This window comes from Chelonoidis abingdonii, chromosome 13 (genome assembly GCF_003597395.2).
Source record: "Chelonoidis abingdonii isolate Lonesome George chromosome 13, CheloAbing_2.0, whole genome shotgun sequence".
NCBI classification, from domain to species: Eukaryota; Metazoa; Chordata; order Testudines; family Testudinidae; genus Chelonoidis; species Chelonoidis abingdonii.
Window position 1 is genome coordinate 12,411,666 of NC_133781.1, and position 19,639 is coordinate 12,431,304.

A 19,639-nucleotide genomic window follows, 5' to 3' on the forward strand; every position below is an offset into this window, starting at 1 on the left:
GAGCCTTTCAGGAGAAAAATACTACACACCGTAAACTGCTCTTGTATTGAAACAGTTGCAGGTCCCTGCTTGAAGAACAAACTGCTGTGCAGTTTTGTAGGGCTCTGACACAATAGCAAAGGGTTAAGAGTTACGTCCCCACCAATGAGGAGTTTTGGATTGAGGCAGCGGTGAGGATTTATTGCTTTTATCTGTATAAAGCAGGTATCCACACCGCACTGACTAAATTCCTAAAGTCTTATGATGGCCTGAGCTGTGTGCACTGTAAAACATGGGGTGTATTCTGAGGGAAGTCTCTCTTTTTGATGTTCCAGTGGTCCTGGTCAAATATCTTGAATGGAGCTCCAGCCCATAAGCACTATGGTGGATAGTACTCTAAAAATATTAGTTTAGAGGGAAAACCAATTTTCCACAGGAAAAAAAATGAACAATTTTATATAGAAGTGCTAGCTTTCCACAGAATATTTTGATTTTTCATTAAAAACCCTAAATGACCCAACACTGAAATATTTCAGCCAAAAAACAGTAATATTTTTGATTTGGATAGTCTGCCATGGTGCCTCACAAGACTTGTAGTAAGGTTTCCTCATGTCCCCGTTTTCTTTTAATGGGTCAGGCTCCCCAGCTGAACTACATCTTTCATGATGCACTGTAGCCAGGCACTCCCATGATGCAACCACCTCCCCTAAATGTCAGGGAAGACAATAGGGCATCATGGGAGATGTAATCCCAATCTAGAGCCAGCCTACACAGGAAAATGGAAGCATGAAACACATGAACTGCTACTCTGATGAGGCACCGTCACAGCCTTTTCTAATCAATATATGTACTTAGTTCTTCAGCCAAAAAATAGTTAAGTTTTCAAATTTGTCAAAGTCTAAATTTCCTATGGGGAAAAAAAAAGCCCATTTTCCAACCAGCTCTAATAGATAAAGCCTCACAGTACAGAGTGACTAATATATTTTGTTGTAGGACCAAACATGGGACAGATGAACCTCTTAAGTGGTAAGGTCTAGACACACTGCTCATCTGGGTTAGGCTGGCCAGCCTGGGAAAAGCTCCAGGGCACTACTTACTAGTCGTATTTGTGCGCTGATGCATGACACAACCCAGCCCAATTACTTGTGGTTGAACTAAAAGTACGTCTTTTAGAAAGACATTCAAGTCTCAATTTAAAGATTCAGAGTGATGATGAATTTATGCCTCCCTTTGGAAAGCTGATTCGATGGTTAATTATCTCCACTGTAAGGGAGTTGTGTCTTATTTCCATTTTAAAATGGTTTTATTCTTCCATTTTTGCTAAATGGAAGAAATCTTCTCCCAGCATATGGGCTTACAGACTTCAATCAAGTTGCTTCGGAATCTCCTCTTCAATAAGCTAAATGGATTGAGCTCCTAAAGTCAGTCATGCTAAGGTCTTTTTTTCCAGACCTTGACCTGCCTCATTACAGCTCAGATATCCCTTAGCACATATCCAAGAAACAAAAGTGTATGTAGCTTCAATCACTGCCTCATTTGTCATTTCATAAACATCAAGCCTCCATACTTAGCCAACCAATATAGTATGCTGCAATGCCGCCAACAGTAAAAAGCCTAAGTGTAAGAAATGTGACATGTCAGGAGAAAGGAAGCATGTGCTCCAAAGTACCTTGAAGGTTTTCATGAGCAGCCAACTGTACACGTTTCCTGACGCCAGCTGTCCATTGACTCAGGAACATTTGGCTCCCTCCATCTGCTTTGAAAACTAGGGAGTCTGTTCTCCGCCTCATTTCCATGTGACGTTCATGAGCATTGGGCATGCTGATTTAGATCATTTTGGTCACCCTTGCGAGAGTCCATCCAATAGAAGACGCTTCGCTAAACAAATGGCTTATTCTCCTGCTCCCTGGGAGAGGGTCAAAGAGTGGCTGCACCAATGAAGCCCTCTCTGACAACCAGAACTTCCCAATAAAGATGTGCTGAGCGGAAAGTTCAAGGAATGCTGTTCTCTCTCATTTGAGATGACGTCCCTTTGCAACCAGACACAGTCCAAAGAAAATACATTCAAGGCAATACTCTTAGATGTTACAAGCCCTAAAAAATAAGGTTAACAGAGATGGGTGATCCAACGTTGTTCAAAAGGCAGCCTACCTGTCACAGCACTCACCCCCAGGTTTTCCTGAGTAAAATATTACCCACTTCCTTCAGGGCCAGGCACTGTTGTTTTTGCTAATGCAATGCACAGCAGTATGAAATGGGCTGTTCCTCCATCTTACATTTGTTCAGTCTAGACAGAGGCAAATTTATCTTCCTGCTCGCATGGCAGCCCTGCATAAAGCACATCTTGGCATATGGTGCCTGGCTACCTCCCAGAGCTCTGCACATCTCAAAGACTGGGCTTTGCTCTCTAGCAGCAGCCACAAATAGAGATCCCAAGGACTCAGATAAACAAGGAACCTAAAAAAACACACAAGGAAGAGTTTTGAGAGTGAATTTAGGGCTCATGTTATCAAGGGATTAATAATACGGCAGCCAGGCCCACTGCAGGCAACACTGTAGAACAGATACTCACAAAGCTCTGCCAAAACACCTCAGCAGTGAGCTGCTGTATCAATTCTGGTTTCCCCCACCGTTTTAATGGTGCACCTCATTCCTGATTGGCAGCCCTCCCTGCTATTCCAGGCATGGGCTCCACCAGACCCCAGGAGCAAGGGCTTTAAGAAAATTACACAATGTCATGAAACTTGCAATAAAACAACAAGAAATGGCAATGCTGCTTTGATAGATGTTGAGGGTTTGCTTGGTGCCAGAGATGTTGAAATGACTGAGGTTTCTTGAATGACTGACTAGAGGTTCCATGGGTCCCCATGTTTAGCACAAGCAATGGTAGATCAACTTGTTCTCTTTACAATCTCTCAGCTGACCACAACAATGCAGTTGCCACAACAATCTACTGTTCAGTACAGGAAAATACTGATTGACGTGAGCTGTTCTCTTGACAATGCGATATCTGGCTTAGGCAACACATCCCTGACTCACGCAAGGTAACTGGCAATGCCTCTTACTGAGGTCTTCTAATGGAAGCTGGGTCACATCAATTGTATTGCACTGACTCAACTTAGCATACTAGGAGAAAATGCAGATGTTATTAATTCTCCTTTCTGTACAAGCGTAAGCCGGAGTCTGAATAAGTTCTCCCCTGCCATCTGGAGCAGACCTTATTTGCACAGACACACCTACTTTACCTAAGTGATTGGCAGACCTGCTTTGCCAAAGTGATCAGTTATGGCTGTTTTGGGTTAAAATTCACTTTAGTCTTGGACACGTAGGGATAACAGCACTTCATAACCCCTGTGTGACTAAAGGGAGTTTTGTTCTGTAATGTTACGCAGAACCCCTAGATGTTGAACCCAGCCCTTATTTCTCCCAACACCACTTGGTGGAGGGGATACATAAGCACCAAATTCAGAAGTATGAATATAGAAAGTGCTGCAAAAATATATATATAGTTTTCATTTACAGATCATCCTTCAACCTAAAGAATCTCCTCTCCTTTTAAAAGATAACTACAAGATTCAGTTCACCCATTGTGGAACGGCAGTCAACACCTGAGCACAAAGGGAGAGAGAATGCATAACCCAACAAACTGCAGAGGGGATTTCAATGGATGGGATTGAATTGCCCCAGTTGGAACGTGGCCAGAATACCAGGAACGACATACACACACCCCTTACTCTTAGAATCACCATGGACTCTTTAATAATCCATAAAATGTTTTCAACCCCACACTAGCACGGCAGCCCATAACACCTCACTGGGTCATGTGCTCTTTCCTCTGAGCCAATCTACTAGCTCATTGACAAAATCTGAATGAAGATGGTTGCATGCAGATTAACAATATTCATTTCATTGATCAGCAGTGGTGTTTCCAGCGTCCATAGTATATGGTACAAAAGCATTTTCTACTGTATGGCATAGCACCTTAATAGCACCAAACGTGGAAGTGAGGCCATGCCTACACCACAAACGGTTGACATAAGTTAGGTCAGTGTAAGAAACTGCAGTTAGTATATCGCTTGTGCATATGCATGCTTGGCTGCTTGCATCAGCGCTGCATGTACTGACCAGGAATGCTTGTGTCAATGCAGAGTGCAGTGCACCATGAGTAGGTATCCCAGTGTGCCATGCACCATCCTATGCTGCAATGCCTTCTGGGGAATTTTTGCAGTGTGCTGTGGGGCACACGTCATGCAGGGAGCAAGTTGAAATATTTCAGTTTTGGGGTGGGGTTTTTTGGGGAAGAGGGGGTACAAAAAAAATTTTCCATGGAAATATGATGTTGAGTCAAAAAACCAAGTTCCCAAAGAGGTGGGGAGGGGTAGATGAAAGTTTTCAAATCAGTCTTTGGGGGGGGGGGAAAAAAAAAAAAAAACCTAGCTCTTTGTGGCTTTTCATGTGTTTGAGGTTATTGGATGTGTTTCATAATGCTTCAATGTGTATTAGGTTAGAGAGACAATCAGGAAGATTAGCCTCAAAATATAGGTTTAGTTAAATGATTTTACAAAAAACTTAATATGAAACAAAGTGTCTGATGATTATTTATATTACTGTTACAACAAGTGATTCTCTCTAAGGGGAAATTTAGCCTTCTCCAGAAGTAATGGAAATCCACATACTGAGTAGAAATTAAAGTGAGACTGACTATCAACAGAAAATGAAACTGAGCAATCTAGTTTCACTGACTGTTGAATGAAGATGGTAAAGAAATGTCTTGAAAAAGTAAGTTAGATATCCAAACTGATTTTTTGTCTGTGTCCCTTTAAAAGCTAAACTTTACATTTTACTTCCAAATTTCAAGTGAAGAACAAGTCCATTTGGAGTGACTCTTTATAAGACTGATTTTTTTGGATGAAAATATTTTGTAAGACAAAGACAAACAAACCCAAATCGATGAATAGGTTTGTTACCAGACAATACTGAAAAAGGAGCTTACAACAGTTCAGTGCAGCAGGCAAAAGAAACTATTTTTATTTTAGCACTTTGGAAAAACGAACTCTATAAAAAATAATATTTGGAATACCACTGAGTGTTAAGGGAAAAATAGAACCTGCACAGAGCTGCTATGGAGGATGTGGGAACTTTGCTGTGAAACTGAAAACTACAGTTAATCCTCTCTCCCCAGGATTGCCCTGGGTGAGAATGGGACAGCTACTAGAAAAAAAAAAAAAAAAAAAAAAAACCTGATCAGAGAAAATCCAGGTTTCCTGTTTTCAATCCTTCAGCTTTTGTTTCAGAGGCTGCTGGTTTATTTAATTAATAAGTTGCGCGCTCTCAAGTCTGTGGTTCTGATTCCACTCTTGATTACCTTGTTCTAGTATAAACAGAGAGAAATTCCATTGCAATCATTGAGATTAAATTGGTGTAAAACTATCTTGAGATTAGTGTCAAGACCTGTTTTTTTGTAGTGATGGGACCAAGCTGCAGAATCTGGATCTAGATTTCAAGCATTCCAGAACTTGGGGACATGTGGATCTAGGCTATATTATGAAGATAAGAGGCCATTGCGAACTTGGGATTCCGATCTAGGTTTGGATTTCAAACTACCCAATATTTAGGGGTGTCAGGGTGGTCTATTTCAGAGAGTCCTATACTTTTTAGAAGAATTTCATACATTCAGCCTATTCATTCAATATTGAAATAGGAAGGGTACTTGCATTCTTATTTCTTTTATTTCCTGAAGAGTCAGCACAGACAACCGTAGCTTGTTGGTTGATTATTGGAACACCACTACTATAGGGCTCAAAACTTACAAGGCGCTGAGCACTGGAGTCCTGATGCAGTAAAGCACTTGAGCATGAGTATAATACCCTGGTATTCAGCATCTTGCAGGATCAAGCAGATAGTGAATTGAACAAGATTGTACTTTAGTGTTACTGAATCCCAAACATTTCAAAAACAACTAAAATGATTTGTGTGCAAGTCCCACTTGTTTTCCATGGAACTTATGCACTTTTGAAAATTTTACCCCAAACTAATTTCAACAGAACCTAATCCATGATGATAAATAATAAACCATTTATTTTCACGGCAGTTACAAGCAAGTAAAGAAAACAGTCCCTTATTGGAGGAATGCAAGATTAGTGTCTAAACTGCTCCAGGGATTGGTTTCTTGTTCTAAACTGCCAAGTTAGATCAATCAATACCAACTGAAAATTGTTACTGACTGATGGCTTATGAGGCAATTGTGTGTGAAATGAATTTGGGAAATTGATCAAATTCCAGCTAAGCATTTGTTCACTTAAAAAAAAAAAAAACACACACTTTTATTGCTATTATGGACTGGCATTCTTGTTGATCGTCTCAGAGGCTAAAAAAATACATGGATATGGAGACTCTTCCACATCTGTATGGCCACCTACCTATCGCATGTGTAAAGCGGCCACCACCACAGTACAAACTTGAGAATCACATTGCAACCGAAACAAAGAGCCCTGCTTTCCACCCAACCAAGACACAGCCAACCTTGACTTTAAGAGGTATTATTCATTTTAATCTCAGGGCTGCCACTGCTGGGATACAGAAAAAGTTGTGGGGGAGGGAGAATGACATCTGGAATGCTCTTGAGCTCATAAAACTGGACAGTTGGCAATGTGTACCAAGCAACTTGACAGATTTCCCAGGAGAACTACCTCAAAAAAGGGATGATCCGGGAAATCCTGGAAAAGGTGGCAACCCTGTTTAATATCCATGATGCTGGGTCATCAATCATCAAGACTGGGGAAGGCTTGCAGAAAATGATAGCTATTGCAATATGCTTTGTCAGACGTATGCTGATCCTGATCATTATTGGTTAGGAATTCCATAGCTGAAGATTCTCTGCTGAGGACTCTGCACTTACGCCCAGATGTCTCACCTTAGGTTCTATGAACCTCAGCAGGCCCAGTTCGTGCAATTACCTTGGTAGCTCATGCATGGCCTTTGCAGAAGCTAAGTCAGACCATTAAGGAGTTTAAAGAAAGATCAGGGACTCTGAAGCAGATTTTAGCAATTCATTCTCAGAATATGTTCACAGCATACATAGGGCTTGGGAGCATTCCCTGAGGTCAGAGAGAGTCTTTCCACCAGTAGACTATGGACTTAAGGCAGAACTCAGTGTGCTGAGCTCTTTTGAAAATATGGCCATTAATTCAGGTGCCTAAATGGGAGAGAGTTCTTCTGGGGGAAAGTTATATATATCAGACCCCATTTGAGGGTGCTGAGCCCTTTCAAACATTCCAACCTAAATGTGCTTAATTCCTACTTTAGGGAATGACTTGGCAAATAGTTTTTCACAAGCGATGGCAAAACTAGTTGAAAACTGAGAGGCCAGGGAGAGATTTACCACAAAACATCCCCCGGGACCAGGACGGTTAAGATAAATATTTGGCTCAATCTCTGTAAGACTCTATGCAATAAAGAATTTCCACTCCAGACTATAAACTTGGTTGCCTCTCATATCAGTTGTACAGCAGCATAAGCACATCAGCTTCTGTGGTGTTCCTCCTGATTTGCATTAGTGAAAGAAAGAGAAGAAGCAAGCCCTGACCATTCGAAGAACAGATTCTAGCCCAACAGCACAAGTGATTACTTCATTTGGACAAGGCTTCACGTGGGCAAAATATTAGGGCCAAGAATTAACCCATATTCAGTTAAATGGGAGTTCTGCCATTAATTTCAGAAGGCCTGGGATTTTACCCTCTTTTCTCACCTGATCTCTTAAAACAATTAACCGAGATATGGAAATGAATGCCCCTTTAACATACCTTTCACAGTTATTGTATAAATAATAATCCAATAAAATGAGTGTGATACAAAGTCTCCTTTAATGTTGTGCTCACTAGATTTTTCATCCTTGCCTTTCAGGCCTCAGGATCAGTAGTGTAAGGTTTCTTTTATCCATCAATTTATAGTTAAATAATTCATAAAACTGTCTTATTAAATGGGTGTTGAATATTTATTTGGGCACATAAGTTGAAAGATAACCTTCATGTTCAACTCCCTTTGCGATAATCAGCAGAGGCACAGCCTTTTCAGTGTGTTGCTTGCTGATTTTGGATCCTCTTCTAACAATACCATCACGTGGCAACAGCACGGATGCACTCAAACCCATAAGCAACTTTGCCCAATCTAGGCCCATCCATAAAGACGACGAGAGAGACAGTGAAAGAGACCATGAGGCTCACGGTTAAGTAGTGTCTTCAAGCTGGTGCCAGGAATATATTGGAAACATCTTACTACATCACCATGTAATAACCACTAAAAAACCAGTGTCCTTTGGACTTTAAATGCACACCATGGTTACTCAGGACCTCACAAGAGCAGCAGAGATAGAACTCGGCTACTCCTGCTGCAAAGGTTCTGACCACTTGCACTAAATAGGGTTGCCAAGTGTCCAGTTGAAAGACTGGAATGCCCAGTTGAAAAGGGACCTTGACAGCTCTGGTCGGCACTGCTGACCAGGCTGTTAAAAGCCTGGTTGGCAGCACAGGCAGGATCCCTACCCAGCTCCACATGACTCCCAGGAAGCTGCCAGCATCTCCCTCTGGTTCCTAGGCAGAAGGATAGCCATGGTGGCTCTGCGTGCTGCCCCCGCCTCCAGCGCCAACTCAGCTGCTCCCATTGGCCTGGAACCACAGGAAGCGTGGAGAGCCATGTGGTCGAGCCTCCGCTTAGGAGCTGGAGAGAAATGCTGGCAGCTTCCCAGGAGCTGCCTGAGGTAAGTGCCACCCAGAGCCTGCACATACCTCCCACACCTCAACTCCCTGCCCCACTCCCACCCCAGAGCCCCCATCACCAGCTGGAGCCCTCACCCCCTCCTGCACCCAACTCCCTGCCAGAGCCCTCTTCTGCACCCCAAACTCCTCATCTCCAGCCCCACAGAGCCTGTACCTACAGGCAGAGCCTTCACTCCCACTCCTCACTGCATCCTAAGCCCCTGCCTGGTGAAAACGAGTGAGGGTGGAGGATAGCAAGAGGGACATCATAGGACCTAAATCACATCAGCCACACTATCAGAGGCTTGTTCACCTGCACATCTTCCAATGCGATATATGCCATCATGTGCCAGCAATGCCCCTCTGTCATGTACATTGGCCAAACCAGACAGACAGTCTACATAAAAAAAAAAAGAGTAAATGGACACAAATCAGACATCAAGAATGGTAACATTCAAAAAACCAGATGGAGAACACTTCAACCACCCTGGTCACTCAATTACAGACCTCAAAGTCATAATATTCCAACAAAAAAAACTTCAAAAACAGACTCCAACAGAAACTGCAGAACTGGAATTAATTTGCAAACTGGACACCATTAAATTAGGCTCAAATAAAGACAGAGTGGATGGGTCATTACACAAAGTAAAAACTATTTCCCCATCCTAGTTTTCCCCCTACTGTTACTCACACGTCCGTGTCAACAGTTGGAAATAGATCATCTTGATTATCACTACAAAAGTTTTTTTCCACCTGCTGAGAATAGCTCACCTTAATAGATCACTTTCATTATAGTTAGTATGGCAACACCCATTTTTTCATGTTCTGTGTATATTGATCTTCCTACCCTATTTTCCACTGCATGCATCCAGTGAAGTGGATTTTAGCCCATAGAAGCTCATGCTCAAATAAATTTATTAGTCTCTAAGGTGCCACAAGTACTCCTCGTTCTTAAGAGACTATTTGTTCGGGCCAAATGAATCCAAAATGTAATATGGATTTTGGAAAAGAAGTGGGGGGAGGGGAAGGGACAAGGAAAATTGTGGGCCAACCCTGAAATGTTCCTTTTAAGGGTCAAATTCTGCATTCCTTGCATATATAAAATGCCCATTGACTTGGATGGGGGTTGCAGATGCAATTTCTCAACTAAGCAGGTGCATGTTTCTGACATGTTCCACAAGACAAGACCTGACAATTTAGCACATGGGAGAGATTTACCTATTCCTGACACTGTCAGATCTTTGGCAGCTGCTGGAAGTGGCTGTGGAGTGAATGAACGGAAGCACTTTTGTGTAACACCATCTTTCAAGGTTGTCAAATTCACTTTTAATGGAGATTCATTAAAATAATATTGTATGTAAAAATGTCAATCATTTTTAAATGCTTCCTTATTGCCAAATGGGGAGAGCTGGTCAAAAAAAAAAAAAAAATGGAGTGAAACTTTTCACAGTAGGAAAGCATGGTTTCATTTGAACCAGAAGGTTTCATGGACATGCCTGGTTCAATGAGGTTTCCATCAGGAATGTTTCTCAGCTCCAGAATGGAATTTCCCAGAGGCCACCCCACCAAAAACAAAACAAAACAAAAACAAAAAAAAAGTCAAAAGCCCACTGAATAGGGCAGACACATAGGTGCAAGTCTCTACTCCACGTTAGGGACACACGGATCCTATAGGTTAGCAAATATAAGTGCAATGAGGTTCATATACTCAGATTCTCCCATCCCTGTTCACACTGAGTAGCATTTTAAAAGTAGTTTGGTTGATTTCAGTGGGACAATTTGTGGAATAGTGTAATAATTAATGTGAAGAGGTGTACCAAAAATCTGGCCCAGAGCCGCTATTCCTGTATATTTATAAAAACTCGGTATCCTTGGACAATAGACCAGGGGCTTGATGCTGATCTCAGTCATACCAGAGTTACAACAGTGCAGTTGCATTGACTCCAGTAGGGATACTTCTTATTTGCACCAGTGTCAGTGAAAGGAAAGATCAGGCCCACTATGTGCTACTAAATCTGACCTCTAGCTTTCATTTAAATATATTTGGAGGTGTCAGTTGTAACTCAATTGTTAAGGCTGACTTTTCTTTTGCACATAAAAGCAGGAATTCAAACTCTTCATGTATGAAAGTATCCTCCAAAAACTTACAGCCTAGATTTTGAGAACTTACAAGCAAGCCATTGGTTTGAGTTAAAATGAACTAAAAACTGCGTCCGTCAAGGAATATAGCATCTGTGCCAGTTTTTTTTCTCCTTTGCCCTAAATGATCTTAAAAATGAAATGACAGATTCTTCAAACTTTCCATATAATTAAAATTATTTGGAATATTAAGCACAGGCTATATTTAAAGAAATTAGGTTGCAATTAATAAGTTAGCTCAGTTGTTGTAGTATTGTATTTAGTTAGAATTATATAAGCAACAAAGCAGGTCTGGTCAACAGTTCAAATAACTTAAGAGGTAACAACCAAACACCAGCCTCTCTACACAGCTTATTTCCATACAATAATTCTATTGACTGAATGAGCGAGACTGGACGTGTGGAGAACACTCACTTGGCAATACCATCGCTGCTTTGTAAAGGTTCCATGCTGACAGGCTAGATTGAATATCAATGCTTGACAGACTCAATGTGGTATTATTCATTGGCTTCATAGATTCCAAGGCCAGAATGGACCATTGTGTGCCTCTAGTCTGACCTCTTGTAGAACAGAGACCAGACAACTCCTCCAAAATATTTCCTAGAGCAAATCTTTTAGAAACTGATCCACCTTTGATTTTAAAATTCCCAGTGATGGAGAGAATCCACGCAACCCTTGGCAAGTTGTTCCAGTGGTTAATTACTCACTGTTAAAAGTTTACCACTTATTGCCAGTCTGAATTTGTCTAGCAACAACTTTGAGCCACTGGATCAAGTTATACCAGCCTCTGCCAGACTGAAGAGTCCTTTATCAAATATTTGTTTCCCATGTAGGTATTTGTAGACTAATCCAGTAACCCCTTAAGCTAAATAGACTTCTTTGTTAGACTTGAGCTCTATCACTATAAGGCATATTTTTCTAATCCTTTAAATCATTCTCATGGCTCTTCTATGAACCTCTCCAATTTATCAATATCCTTAAGTTGTTCACACCAGAACTGGACAGAGTATTCCAGCAGTCACACCAGTGACAAATACAGAGGTAAAAATAACCTCTCTGCTCCTACTTTAAATTCTTCTGTTTATGCATCCAAGGATTGCATTAGCCCTTTTTGCAATAGCATCACAATGAGGCACAGGTTCAGCTGATTAGACACCATAACCACCCCAAGTCTTTTTAAGAATCATTGTTTCCCCACCGACCTATAAGCATGACTTACTTTCTTTGTTTTAGCCATGTTAAAATGCATATTGTTTGCTTGCACCCAGCTTACAGAATGATCTGATCACTGGATTATCCAGTTTATCCTTTAAATATTGGCACACCACCACTAGCTTTCTGGATCTTCCCCACATTCCCAATCAACACTAATGATCCAGCAATTTCCTCAGCCAGCTCTTTTAAAACTCTTGGATGCAAGTTATCGTGACCTGCTGATTTAAGAATGTCTAATTTTAGGAGCTGCTGTTTAACATTCTCCTAAGAGACTAATGGAATGGACAGAGTTATATATGACACGACTACATCTTTCCCCTCCCCTCTAAATATAGGATATTCATTGAACATTATCTTTTCTGCATTACTGATAATGCTACCATTTCTATCTAATAATTGAGGTATGCATATGTATAATTAAAAACACTCAAACAACCTTAACTCTGCCCTGTAGTGACACCATGAGAGGTGAAAAAATATACATCTTAAATTTTCACTAACAATAAAATGTCTTAGTCATGATCATAAAGATATTGAAGGGTATCAATATAGGACAGAGGTAAGGATTCCCACATATGGATTGCTTAGAAATTACCCCCCCCCCATTTCATTAACAGCAATAGATACTCTCATGCCCTTTCTGAATATTTGGGCTCACAAAACATATGAATCAACTTCATCAGTATCTACGGAAGAGGTCATCTTGTTTCTACCAAAGCCACGTGCAGATGGGCAACCAAAATGCTCTTACGCTACATGTTTGATTTTGTAACAAATCACTGACCACAGAATACCACCCTTAATTAGAAACATTATGAACTTGAATATTCCCTCACATGAATTTTACATCAGTGTCATCTCATGTCCTTCCAGAGTCACTTATGACTTATAGCAGTGAAAAATGAAAGAATATCGAAAGCATCCAAGTCAGCTGCACAAGTTAACTCTTCAGTGCCACGACTAGAATGCCACACTATACCTAGCAAATTGCTTAAGGTATATTCCAAAAGTTCAGGGGAGTTAACCTCTGTTACCAGTAAGCTATTGCCAGTCCCAATGATATCCCCCATTTCAGGTACAGGGAATACCTGCTCAAACCAGGCAGCAAAGGAACCCTCAGAGAATATTACGTTGATACCTATACTTGCTCTGTATGCTATCACCTAAATCAGAGAAAATGTGAAGAGGCATCAGGAAGAGCATCTCAGCCCTGCCCTGTGATGTCACCCTCTCAGCACACAGCCCAGCACTGGGAGGTCAGTGCTGTGCGGGAGAAGCAGCCCTAGCACTCTCCTAGTCTTCAGTGGTCACATTAGGAGCAGAGCAGCTGGGTACAGTCTCATGGCCATTTGGGCCCATAGAAGAAGTGAAAGAGGAAACAAAAAAGGAATCAAGAGGTAGCATGGGCAGAAAAGGAGAGGAATCCAGATCAGAACCTAGGAACAAGTACAGCATGTGCCCATTCCCGGGCTGATATGCAATAACTGACATGGGATTCTCAGTGAAGGACAAAGATATCTGTTGGTACATAAACAAGAGAACTAGGTTAGCGAAATTCTCAAGTCAGCAAAGTCATGAAGATTCATCCCACTGTTGAGTTCCATGGACCTAGTAATGGGATCCATTCAGAGACAGGGAATGATGGGCTCAGAGATGACTGCTAGGATATGACAACTCAGAACTCCCAGATCTTAATACCACTAGCCTCCAAAAATTACAGAGAAACAACCTTCCTCAAAACAGAGTATACTAAACAGGCATAAAAGCATAGGCATTGACTCCATGGGTGCTCAAGCCCTGGAGTACCCACGGGGGAAAAAAATAATGGGTGCCCAGCATTCACCAGCCACCTGCCAACCAGCTGTTTGGTGACAGGCCAGATGTGCTGAGGGAAGAGGCGCAGCAGGGACTGAAAGAGGCGGAGTGAGTTTGGGAGAGGGAGCAGAGCACCCAGTCAGAAAAATGAAAGTTGGCACCTGCGCATAAAAAGAACAAACCAATGCCCAGGAAACACACTCAGCAGTGAAAACCCGCCAGATCACTACAGGTCCTTCATCAAAACCTTCTTGTTACCAGAACCACTGTCAACAGTGAGATCTGGAAAAATTAGAACCATGCAGTGTCTAGAATTAGTGATCACAGTCTAGAAGAAAAAGGAGACAAACTACCATGGAAACCTAGAGGTGAATGATTGTGCTGCTAAGGCAACAGAGGAGATATAGGTAACTAGAGACATTTTCTGCTCCCTTCTGCAAGATACCAGAGATTGTGGAAGTGACTTCCTCACAGCTGTTAACAAAAGGCTTTCCTGCAAAAAGTGAGGCCATATTTTACTCCCTAACTCTTGCAGGAAGAAAAAAGGGAAAAGAGTAGGGATAGCTGCATTCACATACAGAACATCCCAGAAGGAGCTTACAATCTAATTACACAAGACAGAACAGGCTGGAGAAAGGAGATATTATCACCATTGTATGGCTAGGGAACTGACTTTCCCAAAGTCACAAAAGAAATCTGTGAGGCTGAACCCGGAGTCCCAGGCCTGTGCCTCAGCAACAAATCCAGCCATTCCATCTATATGAGGAAGAGTTCCATTCCAGCTTTCAGTGACACAACCCTTACAGGTGCCTTAAATTATAAATGTTAATAACCTAACTTCTGGTTTGCTGTCTGAGGTTTATAATTGGCAAATGCCTCATGTCAATCCCAATTTCAGATGTGTCCAGGCATCTGTTAATCGTTTTCCTGAGGTTACCTGTACAGATAGATCTTTTGAAAGTAATCTAAAGCACATGTGGTTTTAAGCAAGATGTTAATTAGAAACATTTATAGTGCCAAATGTATGATTAATGCACAGGGTTTAATTGAAATGAACCAGCATTCTTGAAATCTGCTTTCCTTCCCTGATGGAAGAGTTTGGGAAGTGGTAAAGATTTAAAATACAATAATAATAAAAAGAAGCCAGATACACAGCAATTGTAAGTGAACAAAGGCAATTTACACTAGCTTAAGATCAGGTCCAGAGGCTGTAAGCTATAATAAAAAATACTGTAACATTGACCTACCATGTTTCCTTATTAACAAACATAGCTGCAAGGGATTTTGAAAAGATGATTAAAGATGCTCAGCATTGTTGTTATTATGATGTCTTTTTTGTAATGCCATTTTAATTTGCCTAGCAGTAATTCACTGAGAAAACTCATTGGCTCTCAGTTCACTACACTATTATCTTTCCTCTCCCCACCCCCATTATAATGGAGAACTTGGCATGTGTTTTTGAACCTTGGGAGATTGGGACAGGTGGCAAAATGGAATGTGATCACTGTAAAACAGATAGAACCAAAGAATTATTGAGGAAGCAGGTGATGGTGGGGGAGGGTCATCATCTTGACTTTTAGATACCTTTGTTTTTATTAGGATCTTTACATCTTTCATTGTAAAACTGCTCTTGAGATCTATATCCAGGATTTTTCCAAAAACAACTAAAAATTTTTCAGATCAGTTCTGGGGACAGATTTGTCTTGACAATGAATGGTGGGAATCCACATCTTGGAGGTACAGATCAAATATGTTTTGAGTTTTGCTGTACATGGAGCTTGTTTCATTTCTGATAAAGTGTCCCAAGACATTCTTGTCAGTGATCTATGGAGTGTTTCTCAGGAGCAGCATATACATCCACCAGCACATTCTTTGTCCAGACTGCTTTTGTTTTAACCCTTTAGAGCCCAAGAATATATTGCAACTGGGCTTTGTGGGAAAAGTAGTATGTGATAATGTAATTAAAGGCTGGATCATAATACATACACACATCAGGATTGAATTAAAGTTTCACAGAAAGCTTTAATCCCAACATTTTAGTACTTCCCTAGAAGCCTTTATAGTCTTTGGGTAGAGTTTTTTTGGGGGGAGGTTAAATGTAAAAATAGGTGGGGCTGGTGGCACCTCCTACTGTTAAGGTTGCTTAACACTTCCTACAATAAGATCCTGTTCTCAGTTGCTGACAACTGTCAGACTTTCATCATTTGGGCTGAAGTTTTACGTGCCAGATGTCTGACTTGAGGTTTTTTTGTTAGAAGATTTCAGTCAAAACAGTTCAACCATGTTGGAGAACAAGGGTAGAGGAAAAACTAGATTGTTTTGCCCATGTTAAGAAATTTCTAGAGACCTATTCTTTGAGAAGCTCTAGTGCTCCCATGCTTTAGAGCAGGGGCTTGAAATGTGGCAGGTGGCCTTCGTCAGGCTGTTCTTCTGTGCTCTCAGTGAGGCAAGGGTCCTACAGAAGTTACAGTGTGTTAACACAAGTACAGATTGCATCATAATGCACAAGACAGCAGAATTAAGACTGCACAGGCAATTTGAAGTTTGGCCTTGCCTAACATTTTGAATGCTTGATTTTACAACCTTAACAGTGTTAACAGATTGCATAACAGGTGGTGGTAAGCTGTACCACTCCAGGAGCAGCCCTGGAAAGAGATTATGATTTAGACCAGTGGTTCCCAACCAGGCGTACATGTACCCCATGGAAGACCTCTGTGTACACCCAGGGGTACATCAACTCCTCTAGATATTTGCCTAGTTTTACAACAAAGTCAGAACAAAAAATTCATACAGACAAAATGAGAAAGCAAGCAATGCTGTGACACTTGTGTCTTTTTATATCTCATTTTGTAAGGAAGTGAGGTGAAACTTGGGGGTACATAAGACAAAACCAACTCCTGAAAGGGGTACAGTAGTCGGGAAAGGGTCAAGAAGCACTGATTTAGAGAGTTTCAGTTCCTCCTTTGCTTCCCAACTTATGCCTGGGAGGACAAGTATGGCACTCCTCACCGTAACTTTATTGGCGCTTCCCACTCATGAGGCAAGGGAGCATTATTGCTATTTTACCTATGTGAGAACTGAGGCAAGGGGAGGCCTAGGGCTTGATTTAGGGAAGCATTGAGTACCCACAACTCCCAGCTGCTCAATGCAAATTGCAAATGTTTGGCACTTCTGCACACAGGTCTAGCTCACTCATCCCAGTCCACACAGGAGATCTGTAGCAGCCAAGTCCCTGGAGTCTCTTTCTTGTCCATTTGCCACAAGGTCATCCTTCTTCCTCTTTTCAAGGAGACTTACACTGAGCTCCCTGTCACAATCCCAGGTTTTCAGGAAAGTGCTCCACCACCAGGCTTTATACTTGGAAATTTTACCTCAACGCACCCCTCCTGGGCTTCCTTATTCCAAGGCCTGTCCCCAGGAGCGGGGAACTCCCTGATAAATACTGTAGGTGCTCTCCAAAGGCCTCGGTGGGAAAACTCACTCACCACAGCTCCACTCTAGATTTGTAATTCATAAAGTAAAAGTTTGTTAACCATGTAGGAACTAATTTAGATTCCATCCTAGCACCTTCTGCAGCATCCCAGAACAACCCACCTCCAGCCAGCTTGCCTCAACTCTTCCCTCCAACAGTCCTCATTCAACTGCTAGCAATTGAACAGATAGTCCATGGTTGCTCCTACTAACCAAATTGGCCTTTATAGAGCCCTCCAATGTTAAATCCCTGTCTTATGTCCAGCCACAAGCTTTACTGTCCACAACCCCATATGTAAAGCAATGTTAACTCAACACATTACTTAGCATTCTCTGCAAACCATACAGCCTTCCCAGGGTTTGACTTTCAGTCTCTACCAGCCTGGTTTAGAACCACAGACCTAAGTGTTCTTCACTTTATCAGTCTCCTGGACATGTAGTCACTAGGGCTGGCAAGCTTTTACTATTATGAATCTGTAAAAACAGAGTGACTCACCCGCTGGTGCTCCCCCTCATGGCTGGGCATCACATAGCTGGCTCTTCTTCTGAGTGCCCCCTGCCAACAGCTGGTCCAGCCCTGCAGCAAGCCATTTCTTCTCATGATGTAGCCCTCCAGCCAGGTCACATTCAGTCACATGCCTTGTGGGATAAGAGAGAGTCCCACAGAACAATAGTTCAATGACCTTACTCCAGGTCTTCAGCTCAGTTGAGGGTTCAATGCTCTTTACACCCCTTACATCAGAGGGCTTTTCAGCCACCATCCTCAGTAGCCAATAGGGAAACTCAGGCTCTCTCTCTACTCTCAGTTCCAGTCCAGGGACCCTCTAACAAATAGCTATAGTCTGCTCCTTATTGCCTCCTTGGACCACTTCCTACCACAGCTTCTCTCTCACCTTCTTTCCCCAGTTCCTTTCTTGACTCACTCCCCTCTGACTCTCCACCACTTCCCAGGCCCTGCAAAGTTCTTTCCAACATCTATACCAAGGTAACACCTCCCAGGGCTCTCTTTCTTTCCTCCTATAACTTGGCCCTTGGGCTGCCTCCATGGGGTCTAATCCTTTTGTCCAGGCTTATCACAGGAGCTCACACCACCCCCTAGCTTCCCAGTATCTCTCCCCCCACCCTTTACCAGCACTCCCTGCTAGAGAGAAGATACTAACACACCTACTCTGAGCTTCCCTTCTACTACCCAGATTACCTCCCTTCATTGGTCACTTGGGTCTCCCCCAGCTGAGCCTAATCCTAAATTGGGCCTGGCTCAGCCTCCAGGTGCAACTGGATGCACTAATTGCTCTCTGGCTCCCATTAATTCTGCCAGTGTAAAGTGAACACTGCTGAAAAGAACCACTGAATCTTTTATCCTCTCAAACTTTTGGGGCTTGAACACTGCTGAAAAGAACCATTGAATCTTTTATCATCCCAAATGTTGTGAGCTTTCTAATAAGAAGATGGCTATGTTTATATTGTTCTCCCACTTACTAGAAAAAGGCCATAATTTCCAAATGACAAGTACCTGTGCACACTGTTGGACTGGGGTGATTGGTAACTGTCCAATTTCTGTTGTAGGTCACCACTTCAGGTGTGGCCACACTAGGGAGAAACCATAAGTTGTTACTATTTGTTCACTGTTCAGTGGCTTGTATGAAATGAGTAAGTGGTCTCAATCCTCCTATACAACAAATACCCATGTCATTGACACCAACTAACACCCTTGTTTTCAGACTCAGCAGAGAGAACAAAGTCTGAATGGGGCATTTTTGATATCTCCAGAGAGAACAAGCTGTCTCATGAAATTCCCCACTGCTAGGGCTGCTAGTCCCTTTTCAAGTTATTTAAACCTTGCAGAATCTCAAAAAGACATTCATTCCAGAATTTGTTTCTAAAAACTGGCAACATTTTAGGACCTTCTTTTTCCTCTGAACAAGCCTTGTCTACTCAAATTGTGCCTCTCCTTTGGAGGCAAAGATACATTAAAGGCTTCTCATGAAATTTTAGACTGTCTTGTGGGGAAAAAGGGCAGGTGACGGTAGCTAATAGGTAAGGCCCTACCAAATTCAGAGCTGGGCAGATGGAGAGTGGCAGCTGTTGACTGAGGGCCCAGCTCTGCAGGCAACAGTGCAGAAGTAAGGGAGCAATACCACACCAGGCCATCCATACTTCTGCACTGCTGATGATGGCAGCACTGCCTTCAGAGCTGGGCTCCCGGCCAGCAGCTGCCACTCTCCAGCTGCCCAGCTCTGAAGGAAGCACCACCGCTAGCAGCAGTG